Raw genomic sequence first — 14,215 nt, 5'->3', positions numbered from 1 at the left:
AAGGGTTACATCAAGTTAGCACATATTAGTTTTGAACAAAATTGAAATGTACACTCACTTGAGCTGAAAGCATTGCTTCCTATTCTCTGCATTTAGTGTTAAGTAGCTGTACTTACCGGTATAGTTTGAGTTGTTACTGTATAGAGACCACATGAATACTACACAAACCCATGGAATACTCAAAATAAAGTGGAATTCAGGAACCTACAGTATAGCATTTACATTGGAACTGCTATTAGTTTTCCTTTGCTTTGTAAACACTATGGTTTTATTATATGCTATCGGTGATATTACTTAAGTCACTTCCCTAACTTCAGTGGGACACTCAAAATATTGCTTGTAAACAAATTTAAATCACATGGTAAGATAAGCAAAAAGGGTTACATCAAGTTAGCACATATTAGTTTTGAACAAATTTGAAATGTATACCTCCTTGAGCTGAAAGCATCGCTTCTTATTCTCTGCATTTTCTGTTTAGCTGTACTTACCTGTTGAGTAGTAACTGATTAGAAACCACATGAATACTACTCAAAGCCATGGAATACTCAAAATAAAGTGGAATTCAGGAACCTACAGTATAGCATTTACATTGGAGCGTCTATTAGTTTTCTTTTGCTTTGTAAACGCTATTGTTCTATTATGTGCTATCGGTGATATTACTTAAGCAACTTCCCTACCTTCAGTGGGACACTCAAAATATTGCTTGTAAACAAATTTAAATCACATGGTAAGATAAGCAAAAAGGGTTACATCAAGTTAGCACATATTAGTTTTGAACAAAATTGAACTGTACACTCACTTGAGCTGAAAGCATCGCTTCCTATTCTCTGCATTTTCGGTTAAGTAGCTGTACTTCCCTGTAGACGTTGAGTAGCAACTGATTAGAAACCACATGAATACTACTCAAAACCGTGGAATACGGAACATAAATGTGAATTCAGGAACATACAGTATAGCATTTACATTGGAACTGCTATTAGTTTTCCTTTGCTTTGTAAACACTATGGTTCTATTATGTGCTATTGGTGTTATTACTTAAGTAAGTTCCGTAGCTTCAGTCAGACACTCATGATATTGCTTGTAAAATACTTTAAATCACATGGTAAGATAAGCAAAACGGTATGCATGGTTAGCACATATTAGTTTTGCGCAAAATTGAAGTGTACACTCACTTCAGTTAAAAGCACTGCTTCCTATTCTCTGCATTTAGTGTTAAGTTGCTGTACTTACCTGTAGAGGTTGAGTAGTAACTGAATAGAAACTAGATGAATACTACTCAAAAGCATGGAATGCTCCAAGTAAATCTGAACGCCGGAACCTACAGTATAGCATTTACATTGGAACTGCTGTTAGTTTTCCTTTGCTTTGTAAACGCTATGGTTCAATTATGTGCAATTGGAGATATTACTTAAGTAAGTTCCCTAACTTCAGTGGACACTCATAATATTGCTTGTAAACAACTTTAAATCACATGGTAAGTTAAGCAAAATGGTTTACATCAAGTTAACACATATTACTATTGAGCAAAATTGAAATGTACACTCACTTGAGCTGAAAGCATTGCTTCCTATTCACTGCATTCAGTGTTAAGTAGCTGTACCTACCTGTAGAGGTTGAGTAGTAACTGATTAGAACCCACATGAATACTCATCAAAACAATGGAATACCCAAAATAAAGCTGAATTCAGGAACCTACAGTATAGCATTTACATTTGAACTGCTATTAGTTTTCCTTTGCTTTGTAAACACTATGTTTCTATTATGTGCTGTTGGTGATATTACTTAAGTAAGTTCCCTTTCTGCAGTGGCACACTCATAATATTGCTTGTAAACAACTTTAAATCACATGGTAAGCTAAGCAAAAAGGTTTACATCAAGTTAGCACATATTACTTTTGAGCAAAATTGAAATGCACACTCACTTCAGCTGAACGCATTGCTTCCTATTCTCTGCATTTTGTTTTAAGTAGCTGTTCTTACCTATTCAGGTTGAGTTGTAACTGTGTAGAAACGACAAGAATACTCATCAAAACAATGGAATACCCAAAATAAAGCTGAATTCAGGAACCTACAGTATAGCATTTACATTTGAACTGCTATTAGTTTTCCTTTGCTTTGTAAACACTATGGTTTTTACATAGTTTTTACACTGCATTAGTAAATATTGTGTTTATACAGCCCACGCAACTGAAGCCAATTGATCGACTGCATTTGAATGTGAGCAATTATGTATTTATGAACAACAATCAAACCATAGACTGTACTAACACTTTAGCAAATATGAGGAGTTCCGTGTTGTAACACGAAACTGTTGTGGATTTTTAGTAAATGTCTGTGATGTGACTGAACATAAAGCAATTGGACAACACAGTGAAGTCGATGCTAAGTCAATTAATACAACCTATGTGGTGTTTCGTAGTTATCAATTCTGTGAAATGTTTTCTATTATATCTGCATCTGACATCTGACTACGGCATTGAGTTTGAATTCCTCTCCCCGTTTCATTATGATGGATTCAATGGGAGGCGTCATGTCTGTCAGTGAGGTTGTGTTAGTCTGTTAATCTTTTGGAATTATTCAATGTTCTGTTGTAAAGTCAGAGAGGTGGCAAATGCTGGAATAGGAATGCTGGAATCACTAAACCACAAGCAGCTTGTATGGAAAGAGAAACAAGTTAACACTGGTATCAGGGGTCTCTCAGAACAGTTCTGAGGAGAAATACTTTAACTGTTTTTCCACATGTTCCGTTTTGCCTGGGTGAGCGTTTCCGGCATTTCCTGTTTTTGTTCCGTCCTTCGGCTGATCTGTCGCTGACAGGGATCGCCATGGAAATTGATGATTGTCTAACGGAAGAATCCCCCCCTGTCAGCGTCCGGATTTATTAATTTCATCCAGACGAGACGCGGGTAGTTACTCAGTTTTAGCTTTCCGCTGCCACTTCACATTTCCGTCATCAGTAAGCAATCCTTATTCAGATCAGATTGACTTTATTTTACTGTGTAAACTTCTTCTCTGTCTCCGCCAGCTCTGCGCCCCCTCTCGACCCTCCCACCGCTAAATGCAACAATAAAATGAAAATATTATAGGATCACCTCAAACTGCAGCATTGGCTTCTGCTCAGTATTTTCTCATTTTGCTGTTCCCTGTCACTCTTCCAGTGAACTTGGTGGCGATTGTGATCCTGTCCCGGGGAAAGTGCGGTCTCTCCAAATGTGTCACTCGCTACATGGCGGGAATGGCAGCGGCCGATCTCCTGATCGTTATTTCCGATCCGCTACTGGGGTGGACTACTGTGATTTATTTTTCCCGATCATTCTTGTTCATCACTCCGGTGTGCAGACTCGGCCAATGGATGCTTTCTGCAAGCACTGCGGCCTCAGTCTGGCTGACTGTCGCTTTCACCGTCGATCGATTTGTGGCTATTTGCTGTGAGAAGCTGAAAACAAAATATTGCACTGACAGAACGGCGGGTGTGGTTATCAGGACAGTGAGTGTGTTGGCCTGTTTGGAGACTGTACCCTGGGGCTTTGCATACGGGCCTGGACAAATAATAGATGGTGTTTCCTGGGGTTGTGTTGTTACACCGAGCTTCACAAACTCTCCATCATGGGCGGCATTTGAAATGTTTGACCTAATTTTAACCCCATTGTGTCCCATTCTTTCTGATTTTGCTGTTCAATATTCTGACTGTCAGGCGGATTCTAGCGGCCAGTCGAGCCCGCAGGGGGCTCCGGGGACGAAAGAGTGGAGAGAATGACAAAGACCGGGAGATGGAGAACCGACGCAAATCCATCGTTTTGCTCTTCAGTATAACCGGTAGTTTCATATTGTTGTGGGGAACAGACGTGTTATTTTATATCTATAGACGGATTTCAATGAGTTTTGTTTATTCTGTCACGGATCCCCGTTACATCACACAACAGACAGCAGGAATGCTGCAGATTCTCAGTTCCTGCACCAACACGTGTATTTACGTCCTGACTCAGAGAAAATTCCGAGAGGAACTAAAAAATGCGGTGAAATACCCACTGAATGGTATTTTGAAACATGAAATGTTAGAAATAAATTCTGTAAAGTATTACAATTCAGCTGCCTTCATGCTCCATATTCTATCCACCTCTTGTGGGTAAATGGAAACTGAGTTACAAATCAAACACGAGAGAACCGGCATTCGCTCGAAATACAAAACAACACGCAAAAAATCAGATCCTGATGAAAGGTGTCGCCACGAAACGTCGACTATTTACTCTTTTCCTCACTCAAATTGTTGGAGGAATTCAGCAGGTCAGGTAGCATTTGCGAAAGAAAATAAACTGCCGAGGTTTCGGGCCGAGACACTTTATCAGAGTCCTGTCAAATGTTTACTCATTTCCCGATTCGTGTGTGCTGCCTTCGAGTTACAAAACTCAGCACAAAAGGCATCACAGCCTCACCATCCCAGAAAATCGCCTTTGCGCCTCATGTCTCGTTCTGTTAAATTGAAGCTTGAGGCGAACCTGTTATCCCTGCTTCCCGGTTCTGAAGAAACTGCCTGATCTTTGACAATATTTTCGTCTGTATCAATCACTCCTGATCCCGTCAAAACCTGTTCTTTTGTTCACCTTTTTTCTCCTCCTTTTCTACCTGTAGGTTTTCCTTCTCACTGCCAACTTGAACTATCTTCCTGTAAGAGAATTTTCCAGTTTTACAATTGAAGCCAAAGTACCGTTAAGTTCACTTGTCTCTCGGTGAGAGATAGAGAAAGTGGGCGGGAGCAGGAGAGGTCTGAGAGCGCGAAAGAGAGAGCGCAAAAGAGAACACATGAGGGAGAGCGCGCGACAGATAGTACATGAGGAAGATGTCCCGAGAGTCAGCGCGAGGGAATGGGCGTGTGGGAGAAGCAGAGAAAATCGAATGAAAGAGAGAAAGAGCGTGAGAGTGAAGCGACGAAGACAACATGAGAAAGGGAGGGGGAGAGGGAAAAGGAGAGGGAAAGAGATATATATATATATATATAGATAGATAGATAGATAGACAGACAGACAGACAGATAGATAGATAGATAGATAGATAGATAGATAGATAGATAGATAGATAGATAGATAGATAGATAGATAGATAGATAGATAGATAGATAGATAGATAGATAGATAGATAGGTAGGTAGGTAGAGAACAGGCTGTGTGACATCGCCGGATCTGTGGTTCCACTGTTTAACAGATACTACTGTAGAGATTAGGTTTTTAGTTCTATATTAAGATCTTACGAGTTCTAACAAATTGTGTGGTTTCAACACGGGTGCACTTTCCTTTGTTTGCGAATGCATAAGTAAATTGCCTGAGCCGAATCAAAGAAGAATAAAACGAATGAATTTTCAAGCTATGTTCATTACATACAGGCTATTAGAAAGCGCATATGGAAAGATATGAATGACATGTAGCAAGCACTTTAGCGGGCGCGCAGACAGGTGTATATGTGTAAATGTGTAAGACTGAAGGATGATGCATTACACCAATCATGCCATGGCCAAGGATGTCTCTGAGTAGATACGGGCCATTCTGAAAGGGCAGAGTGAAGAACCAGAGGCCAAGTTCTTTATTAGAACTAACAAAAAAGAGACAAGGTCCTGAAAATGAGAATTTAAGGAGTAGGGCAGAAAGTTAGCAAATAGGAACTCACGAAAAGTGATTTCAGGGGCCACATGGTTGCAATGAAGGGGAAGTAATGTTCTCACAGGGAAGCTTGCTGGAGCCATCCTGACGATTTTCATCGTGTGCCATACAGAGCGGGTGTTGGATTCCAGAGCTACAGGTCAGTAAGTAGCATTGAGCAGGTGGGGCATTACTTGTTTGGTGTGTTCAGGAAGTTTTCCAGAAACAGAATGTAGGTAGTCCACCAGGGAGGGAGACAAACTTGCTATGGTATTGAGAAAATAACCTACCAAGATTATTGGAGTTTAATTGTGAAATATTTATGGATCTTAACTCTGGATGCTTTCAGATCATTATTGAAAAGAATATGTTTGACCCTGCAGGTCGATGATTGTAAATTTGAGGAAGAATTGGGCAGGTTTCATACAGCGTTGCCTGAAAGCTGATGTTACTGGTTGTTACGAGATGGAGCTGATGTTAGCAGATGTCTGGCATGTTAAAATCACGTGCAGCCCAGCCGGTCAGAATTTATTAGTTCGCAGTCCCTCTGAGGAGGGTAGAGAAGGATAGGGATGGTCAGGAACTTAGGGTGATGAGAAATATCGTATCTGTTTAAAAAATTGAGGAGTTATAGGAAAGGACGAGGTAGATGAAATTGGACAATGTCTTGGAGGAACATACAGGAAGCAAGAGACAAGTCACACAGTGAATCAGGAGAGTGAAGAGTTACCAGGAAATGTCCTCATTCAGGAAGATCAATGAGAATCCCAAGGCATCTTATGCATACACAGTAAACAACAGTATAGTGAAGAGAGGACAGGACCACACTGGGACAAAGGTGATAGTTTATCGCTGGAGCCAGAGTTAGCATGTGATGTAGAAAATGAATAATTAGTGTTCACTAAGGAAAAAGACAAAGAGGAAAATGAGATGAGAAAGGTGGTATGGTGATATTCTTTGGTGTGTTGATACTAAAGAGGAAGCGCTTTTGGGATCTCAAAAAATTTTGATGGGTAAGTCCTTTGGGGAAATTTAGTAAATTTGGAGACGCAGACCACATGCAGTGAAGTATGCCGTCAACGTACCATAAGAACTGAGAGATTAATAACATCTGGCCGGTAATGCAATAGAAGGGTTTGGTCTATCTCTAGTATAAACATGCCCTTCATATGTGACTGCTCAAGAAAAGTCAACATTTGACTACAGGGACAGTGAACTTTACAATAGCTAGACCTTCACTACCAGGACTCACAGCAGCAAAACTCACTGCAATATGCAGTGAGCACACGGTCCTGTGCACACCCAGTATTGTACACCGCCGTTAAACACTAGAAGAACAACAACACTTCAAGGTCAGAAAACTGTACAACTGTGATAATGCAATTCGATTCATGAACACCATCCATGCCCTCAATCACACTGGACATATCTCAGGATGCAACAGAAAATTGACAAAGGAGAACCTTGAATAATGTATGCTTCAATTTCCAAAGCTTTTTGAAATGCCAGCAGCAGGAAGAGAAACAGAAATATAGACAGGTTCTGGAAAGCAGAAAAAGCAACACTGTAGTGCGTGACTGTAATTTCTCCAACATTGGCTGAGACTACAGTCCATCCCAGGTAAAACCGTCTTCACCACTGAACACATCCACAAGGAGATCTCTTTCAGGGAAGCAGCATCCATCTTCAAGGACCCCATCATCATGCTCGCTTCTCGATGCTGCCATCAAGGAAGGAGCTACAGGAGCCTCATGTCGCACAGAACCAGGTTCAGGAATACCTATTACCCCTCAACGATCAGGCTTTGGAAGCAGAGGGGGTAATGGCACTCAGCTCAACACTGAGTTGTCTGTTCTACACTGCTGTTTTGCCAGTAATTGGTGTGTACATTTTTTCATTGATTCCTTTGTGTTTTCTTGTATTTACTGTACATGCCCACAGCAAAATATGCATGGTAACATTCATACTTTGACATTAAATTTACTATGAACATTGAACTTCACAGAAAATATCTTGTGAGGATAGGTGGAGGAAGATAGGGCTTTTCTCTTAGGCAGGAAGAGGTGACTTGATGGAGGTATACAAAATGATAGGAAACATCAAATGAGTGGACATCTAGGGAATGGTTCGCAAAGTTTAAGTCTCTGAAACAAGAACGAGTAATTCTAAGGTGTTTCGAAAAAAGTGTAGTAGAGTGGGGATGTCTGAGATTAACTTCTAAACATAGAAAATGTGTGGAGTTTACTGCTAGAGATGGTGGTAAAGGCAGATGCTTTAAGGACTAATTTAAGTGTCCTTACACTGGGACACGGCCCTTGCAATTGATGAATTTCAGTGGGAGACCATTTTGGAAACAGTCACCCTCAAAGACGGGCACAATCTTCGGGGAATTTGCTTAACTAAGAGCAAGTTAATGATAACCTACCACCTTGTACTTAGTGCTCACCTTTCACCATCTTCTTATCCCGACCTAGCATGTATTCTTTTTTCGGTCTTGTTAAAGTGCCTCAGCCAGAAATGTTGACAGTTTACTATTTTCCATAGATGCTGAGTTTCTCCAGCATTTTGTGCGTGTTGCAAGCCTAATGTTAGGCAGGACCTGGGGACAGCAGAGACCGGGAGCTGCTGTAACTTACAACAGACGTGTGAGAGTTGTTTAGAGCTGAGTCTTTCCAAATTTAATTGGTTTATGCGAGGGGAAAATACAAGAATCCAGATCTAAAAATATTGCATGAGCAGAGATGTTGCAAATGGAGTCAAAAAGGTAAAGGAACGATAAGAAAAGTTTAGAAAGTGGAAATTAGAAAATGCCTTTGATGAATATGCAGCAGTATGCAAACTAAACAGATAATCTGCACTGCTGAATGATGGTAGGGGAGAGGGAATGATTTTGCTGACCAAGCCTAGAGAGAATTCCTTGTACATTATAAACAAAAGGGGCACTACAGCGAACACAGAAATGCAGAAAACTCAGTGGTGGAGGAATGAAAGTAGGTCTGAATACGGAATAAGCGACCAAATCCCAAATGAATATTTCACGTTAGTATTCACGAAACGGAAAGTGATGGGGGTGGGTGGGAATAAGCATCAGGAAAGATACGTTGATATTCCACGGACACTGTTAACAAGTTGCTGGGAGCAAAGGGACTCTCAAAGAAATCGAAGGTGGATAACTCATTAGGACAGTATAGAATTCATTCCAGGTTAATGAGTGAATGATGCAAGATTGCGGATTGCTGGGTCTTACACAGGGATCTTTGTAGTGTATTTTTAATTACATATGTTGCGGTAGAGGACTGCAGATGATCCAATATTGTTCGCCCATTTATCAAGGTCTATAGTGACAAACCAGGAAACTACATAGGTGACACAAAAATTTGGTGCATTTGTCGATAGTGAGGAAGATTGCCAAAGGATTCGCAGAACATAGACAAGTGGCATATGCAGTGGTCTACTCTAGGATATGAAACTTAGTTTTTCTTTCCCGAATCTCTCTCGCTGTTGGAGTAGCAAGAATGAGAGTAATGCCAGTGAAATCCGCTGTTTCAGGATGCGGTAGGTCAGGGAGTCAGTCAGTGTCCCCTGTAAATTCACATGACGAACATGGACCAGCTGCAGCTCGGCTCATCTAGAACAGTGAGACCAGATCATTTAGTGTGACGTTCACAGCTAGTGTGAAGGATGCCTGTATATTTAGTGACCAACTAGAAAGAGAAGAGAATGAGTCGGGCAGTGCAGGGTCCCCCAGTGGCTGCTCCCCTCACAAAACGTACACATTTTAAATTCTAATGGGGGAATGAATTCTCAGGGCACACCAGCAGCAGCCAGGCTGCTGGCACTGACAGTGCCACAGATGCCCAGAAGGGAAAGGCAGGATCAATCTGGACAGTATTTGAGAGAAGACTCAATATTCTGTAGCTGTAAAAGAGATCCCAGGATGGTGTGTTGCCTCTTGATAACCAGGGTCAGGATGAGTCAGAGCGGCTGCATAAAATTCTCATGTGCTCGTTCTACATATAACTTGGTAAAAAAGAGGGTTGAGCTTGTACACAGCGAATAGAAGGAATTATGACAGAACTTAAAAAGCACAACTTCAAAAATAGTAATTTCACTGTGACAAATATTTGTGAGGATAGAAATAGAAAGATGATTCAGATGAATATCTGACTGAGGGGCTGAGGCAGGGGGCACGATTGGATTTCTTGGATGCCTGCAATTTCCGCTGTTGTAGGGAGACTTACACACAAGAGATGGATTGCTCCTGAACTGAAGGGGGCAGAATTTCCTGTAGATTTGCGAGTGATGCTCAGAATAATGTAAATGGGAGTGAAGGCAGTGTGAGCCTGAGTAGGAGATAATACTTTTGCCAATGACGGCAAATTTAGTCAGAACGATGGACAGGAGCACAGACAAAAGAAAGGAAAGACAATTGGTTTCAGCAGCATTTGCTTCAGTGCATGAAGCTTGACAGGTCAGGTGGATAAACTCAGGTGTGACTGACTCGGCTGACTGCTGGATCACTTCCTTTTACGTGTAGGTCAGTGATTTGGCTGACAGAATGAATGGCTTTGTGGTGAAGTTTGTCGACAATTCGAAGATCGATGGAGGGCAGGCAGTTTTGAGGAAGCAAGGAATTTGCTGAAGGACAGACAGTGGGAGAATGGTCAAAGGAATGGAATATAGTGCAGCGAACTGTATGGTCATGCATTTAAGCAGTAATGATGAAGACTACTTTTCAAGCAGTTTAAAAAAAAACAAAAAAAAACAGAGGTGCAAAGAGACTTGTGAGTCCACCTGTAGGAAGTGTAACTTGCAGTATGAGTCAGTGATAAGGAAGTCAAATAAAAAAATACATTCATTTCAAGAGGACAAGTATGCCATGGCAAAATGTTACTTTAAGCTTTCCAAGTCATTGGTCAGACCGCACTTACAACAATAGTATGAGCGGGTTTGTGACCCTAATCTAAACAAAATTATTTCCTAGCATTGGAGAAGGCACATATTAGATTTATCAGCGTGAATGTAGAAGTTAAAGTGTTAATGTTTGAGTAGTGATTAGTGGCTCCAGGCCTTTACTCGGTGGAGTTCACTGGAATTCGATGGATCTCAGTGAACCTATTGAATATTGGAAGGCTTATATAGAGACGATATGGAGAGGATGTTTCCTATAGTGGAGGTGTCGAGGACCAGAGTGCACAGTTGCAGAATAGAGGGATATCCATCTAGAACAGAATCGAAGAGGAATTGCTTACAAAGTTGGTAAGGAAACTTGAATTCATTGCCACTTGACAGGGCTGGAATCCAAGCCATTCAGTATAAAACAAAGGTTGACAGGTTTTGGATTAGTCCGTGGATCAACGGATTGTGGGGAGACGGCAAGAGAATGGCGGAAAGAGAGATGAAAGAATCAGCCATCATAGAAAGTGGAGCAGACTGGATTTGGCTAAATGGCCTAATTATGCCCTTATTTATTATGGTTCGATCACAGCCACAACTGAATCATAGCTGAAGGAAGGGAAGAATGGATAGCTCAATGTTCCAGGATATAAAGATGCAGATTAGAAGGGAGAATGGGCAAGGTTGTGCGAAGTGGGAGCCCTTCAAAAGTGTGATGTCAGGTGTTCAGAACCTGTATGATTCTCGTAGGGTAAAGGAAAATCCTAGCATGTTTCAGGAACCCTGATTGATGAGAGATACTGAGGCCGTGGATGGAAAAGTGTAAACAACCTGCTTAAATTTGCATTTGAACCAAAAGCAATTAGCTTTACTCGCCTTCACTTGCCCCATCACTGAAATTTTCCCACAACCAATGAACTTAGTTTCAAGACACCTCATCTCATATTCTCAATATTTATTGGTTGTTTAATTATTGTTTCTTCTTTTTGAATTTGCACACTTTGTTGCCTTCTTCACTTTGGTTGAGCGCACTAGTTGGCCGGTTTTTCAGTGATTCTGTTATAGTTGCTACCTATGGAATAGATAACTGTTATCATTCTATAGATTTGTTGAGTATACAAGAAAGTTCATCTCAGTTTCTATATGGTGACATATATGTACATTAAACTCCCGTCTATTCTCTTGAGCTCTTCCTTGCTTTTATAAAGACTATAGTTATTTATCACGTTTACATTGAAATGTAGTGAAAGGCATCTTTTCCATTTTTATTTAAATCCCGTCCATTTGCCTTGATCAGAGGACATGGTGTCTTCATGGTGTATTTTTTGCCAGGACACTGACGCAGCAACAGTTGGCCCTGGTATATTTTTACGACTGTCAGTTGAAACATCCTGACTGCGCACGGTGATCTCCATTCAAATAATTATATACATGCTAAAACCAATTGGCTGCACCAGTGATTATTTCGTGTGTCATATTACAGAGGGTGAATATTGGCTTATTTTCGTTTTATCACTTTGTAGATATAATTTTCATTTTGACATGAACTAGTCTTTCTGTTATTCAATGTCAAACAAATCCAAATTAAACCACTGTGGATTCATGTTGTAAAACAATAAAACTTCGAAGATTGGTACGAATACTTTTTTAGGTGCTGTAACAGTAGTACCGATGTTGTCTGTGATCCTGGTGCTGTGTGTCCTCACTCCTTTATGTTTTTCTGCCCAATGGAAGGTGTGAAAAGACAGAATGACATGGTAACGAACGGTCTTTGATTATGTTAACTGCTTTCCCGCGGCAGCAGAAAAGGCAGCCGGAGTCAATGGAGGAGAGGAACGTTTCTGTGACAGATTGGGCTGTGATCACAAAGTCCTTCTCTGATATGACTTCACAAATTGCTACACCTCACTCACCTGGACTGAACACCATTTACCATTCCCCAGCCTGCTCACCAGGCTGATCAAGAATCCCTAGCATCACAATTAGAATCGCGTTTATTAGCACCGGCATGTGTTGTGAAATTTGACAACTGTTACCATCAGCCAGGAGGTACAGAAACCTGAAGGCAAACACTCAGCGATTCAGGAACATTTTCCTACCATCTGCCACCCGATTCCTAAATGGGCATTGAAATCTTGGACATTACCTCACTTTTTATATTGTTTCTGTTTTCTGCACAATTTTTTGTTCAGTATACGTATACTGTGATCGATTTCCTTAGTTATTATTGTTATTTTTTATTAATTATTTTGTTTTTCTTCTATATTATGTATTGCATTGAACTGCTGCTGCTATGTTAACAATTTCCACGACACTTGCTAGTGATGATAAACCTGTTTCTGATTTGTTAACTTACCAGCAGTAGTTCAATCCAATACATGATAACATAGAAAGTGATAAAAATAAACAAATAACACAATAAAAGTAAGTATATATGTGCATATTCAACTGATGAAATATCGTGCAAATACAAAAATTAAATATATAATAAAAGTAATGTGTTCATGGAGTCAATATTCATTTAGGAATCGTATGGCAGAGGGGAAGAAGCTGTTCCTGAAACACTGAGTGTGCGCCTTCAGGCTTTTGTGCTCCCTTCCTGCCCCTACCCATGAGAAGAAGGCATGTTCTGGGTGATGGAAGTCCTTCATTATTGACGTTGTCTTTCTGATACACCGCTACTTGACGATGTCTTGGCTACTACGGAGGCTAGAACCAAGATGGAGCTGACTAATTTCACAACTGCTGGAAGTTTCTTTTGGTCCTGTGCAGTAACCGCCCCCATCCCCACCAAAGAATGATGCAACCTGTTAGAATACTCTTCACTGTACATTAAGAGAGGTTTTTGAATGTTTTAATTGAGAAACCAAACTATAATGAAATATAACTGCTGTCTTCTCTTCTTTACACGTGCTTTGTTATTTTGGGACAATGATAGATCCACTGAGATCTTGACTCCCAGGAACTTGAAATTGCTCACTCTCTCCTATTCTGATCCCTCTGTGAGGATTGTTTCGTGTTCCCACTTCTTACCCTTGTAATTGTTAATACCTTCTTCATTCTTTCTATTAGTTTGAAGATAGTGATGGGAATGTATGGTCAAGTTCATAGTTCAGAACGATAGAACCATAGAACATTACAGCACAGACACAGGCCTTTTGGCCCTTCTTGGCCGTGCTGAACCATTTTTTCTGCCTAGTCCCATTCACCTGCACCAAGCCCATATCTCTCCATACACCTCTCATCCATGTACCTGTCAAGTTTTTCTTAAATGTGAAAAGTGTGCCCATATTTACCACTTAATTTGGCAGATAATTCCACCCTCCCACCACTCTCTGTTTGAAAAAGTTCTTTCCCCCTTCACTCTTAACCCATGTCCTCTGTTTTTTTTTCCTCTTCCCTAGCCTCAGTGGAAAAAAAACCTGCTTACATTCACTCTATCTATACCCATCATAATTTTATTTACCTCCATCAAGTTTCCCCTCATTCTCCTACGCTCCAGAGAATAAAGTTCTAACCTATTCAACCTTCCTCTGTAACTCAGTTTCTCAAATCCTTGTAAACCTTCTCTGCACTCTTTCAACCTTATTAATATCCTTCCTGTAATTCGGTGACCAAAACTGCACACAGTACTCCAAATTCGCCCTCATCAATGCCTTAAACAACCGCACCATAACACTCCCACTCTTAT

Source organism: Hemitrygon akajei, chromosome 28 (assembly GCF_048418815.1).
Source record: "Hemitrygon akajei chromosome 28, sHemAka1.3, whole genome shotgun sequence".
NCBI classification, from domain to species: Eukaryota; Metazoa; Chordata; class Chondrichthyes; order Myliobatiformes; family Dasyatidae; genus Hemitrygon; species Hemitrygon akajei.
This window is presented reverse-complemented; position numbering follows the sequence as displayed.